The 2,797-nt window shown below is 47.8% G+C and overlaps 1 protein-coding gene across 3 annotated transcripts in view; it reads right to left on the reverse strand.

Moving 5' to 3' along the window:
• The window catches only part of BIN3 (bridging integrator 3), a 53,076-nt gene that overhangs the window by 14,399 nt on the left and 35,880 nt on the right, over positions 1-2,797 (reverse strand). The gene's annotated exons all lie outside the window — the stretch shown is intronic.

The raw sequence follows: 2,797 nt of genomic DNA on the forward strand, positions 1-2,797 counted from the left end.
TCAGCAGGATGACACCCAGGTTATACCGTGGACCACAGCAATGGCTCTTGCACCGTGGGATGCCTCTGTGGCACGTCCGTGACTTGTCAACTTAATTCGCCGTACCTAGTAAAATGGGTCCAATTCAGACATTTGGCATCTGGTCACTCCTTGTGGTTTTACTTTCAGCTTCCTTCTTCTAAAAGCCTCTCTCCTCCCCACCCTGCTCTCTATGCTCTGTCAGATCCACACAAAATTTGGGGAATCTGGCTACATTGGATAGGGGTGGGAAGACAAAAAACTGACCCTACAAAGTGCTACTAAACACACCAAACAAACTAACTAAAGAGAGAACGTGCTTTCCTCATTCATCTTGCTCATTTCTATTCATCCAGTGTTACTTTATAGTTATTTAAAGGTTACCATGCATGCTCAGAGCACTGAATTTTCAAGTGACAGCTCCAAGCCAACTATCATTTGCTTATAAATTTCTCAGGCGCTACCACATGCGACTTGTCACAAAATTAGCTAGGCTTATCCCCCTGTCCCAGCCCAGGAACCTGCAGCTTCCTTTTATTTTGCAATGGCAGGAAAAAACAGAGTCTGAACTTCCCTGGGTTAATAATGTAACCTATTAATATATGAAAAAACCCTCTCTCTTGGTCTCCTCAAGACAGTTCCAGCTTGCTAATCATATCCTTCTACTATACCCAGTCAACAGCAACATGTTGACCTCAGTTTACCGCTTCCAGGGAAAGAAGTTTGTGAAAACCTCTAGAGTGCAACCTGAAACGCTTTGGACCAAGCCATCCCTAGCCCAAAAATTACCCCCAAACATTTAGTTTGCTTAAGCACCGAAAAACAGTTGTTGGACTTCACGCCTTAACATCTGTAAAATTACTCCAAGAGGGAAACCACCACACAGATGCAAAATGATGATGGGGAGGCGGGGACTTGCTCCTTCCAGAGTGATCAACTGTCAGGATGTGCCATTAAATTAGGACCCTCAGGTGCCCTGGACATCACCCAACTGAAGGGGAGCCACGCTATCCAGACCCACCCATTGTCCATAACATGAAACCAAACAGATCCCCAGGAGCTAGGAGTACTCCTAATGATCATTATGCCCTGTGATTGAAGAAATCTATAACCAAACATTCAGCTAAGAAGCCAGACAGCATATATTGCAGTAAGCAGCACAAGCAGCAACCAGCTTAGCCAGGAGATGAAGACTAGACCAGCAGTTGACTATGAAGCCAACTGGCACAGACTTGTATGGCATTGCTGTGAAAAAAATTCAGCCATCTCTAACTTACAGTGGATTTTGTTAGTGAGAACTCGCTCGCATGAACCCTGCCAAGCTCGCTCTACGGCATACTGGAAAACCGGCTGTTCACAGGCCACGTGGTCATCGACAGAGTACAGCCAACAACCCTTCATGGAAGATCTGTGCGCAGTGGTGCTACGCTCATCCCAGTTATGTCCTCCTCACAGGTGAGCAAATTTTACAGCCCCCCAATTTGAAACACGTGTCACCAGAATTGGGCACAGAGGCAGACACGCATCCCAATTTGTTGCTTCTGTTACATTGGCTATCCTTCAATACACGAATCAAGCGGAAGAACTTAAGCCTCCTAAAAGGAGAAATCAAACTCCCTCTGTAGCCCTGGCCATTACCCCCACAGTGCTATATTTTTTAAACCCCGTGTTAGCACCCAAAAGGTTGTACAAGCTGTACAGACAATAAGGAGACAGAGACCCCTGCACTCAGTCTAAAAGGGCAAAACCCAGAAGAGCTGGGGTAAGCGACACATCGACACATAGTGTGGCCGGTGCAATGTCAACCTCCATTATCACAGTCCGGACTGCAAGGTACACTTCAAACCAACCAACGCAGAGGAAGTTAGTGCCAGGCAGACAGCGAGGCTCACATTTGATCACGTGCCCACCCGACACATCCCCCACTCTGGCCAAGGGTATGCGGGGCGACGCTGTGCATTAGAGCGGCAGCTTTGCAGTGACTGCCGTTTGCAAGTTTAACACTCACAGGGCGCCCCCAAGAGCTCGCTGCCATCAACGGAGGCAACTGCTCACCAGTTCAGGGCCCGTCAGTAAAGGCAGATCCCCAGCTCTGCCCTCCAAACCACAGTGCCTTATACGGCTGATTCTTTGCATCCACCAATCCTTACTTTCACTGTGGAGCTGTAGCTAGGGCTGCAGTGCTAAGAGGCTGGTATCGTCCTGCGAAACCTGAAAAAGTCATCAGAGATCAGACTCTTCCCCAGCGTCATTATTTCATCCAGCTGGCCACACGCATATCAGATGCAGCTACTCGGAGATTACTTTTTATGGTAAGTTTCACACAGGGCTGGCCATTATATTTAAATGCTGCAACGAGCTCATCGAGTGACTCCCACTGGTGTTAGCTGCAAAGGCCATTGAACCGATCCATCATCTCCAACACGTGCACGAAATTTTTCATGCCAGTGCAATACATACAGAAACACAGCGATTACATGGGCCTGGATCAATGGGGACCTAAGAGGACAAGGTGATCTGTGCAGGTGGGGGGCATAACATGGGAAACCACCTAAAATTACAGGCTAGGTGCACTGTATGGTCAAACAGAACCCACCTCTGAGTTCCTGTGGCAGTGAAGAATGAATAAAGGCTGCTAAACTAGCTAATTCAGACAGCTGCTTTTAACAAATAAGGTTTGAAAAGGAGGACTATGACCAATACAGGAGCCCTAATTTCTTTTCACTTATTACCAAGGGGGTGATAGCAAGGGGGGGGGGGGGGGGGAGAGGGGGGGAAC

The sequence above is a fragment of the Alligator sinensis genome, unplaced genomic scaffold, assembly GCF_000455745.1.
Source record: "Alligator sinensis unplaced genomic scaffold, ASM45574v1 scaffold722_1, whole genome shotgun sequence".
In the NCBI taxonomy this organism is placed as follows: Eukaryota; Metazoa; Chordata; order Crocodylia; family Alligatoridae; genus Alligator; species Alligator sinensis.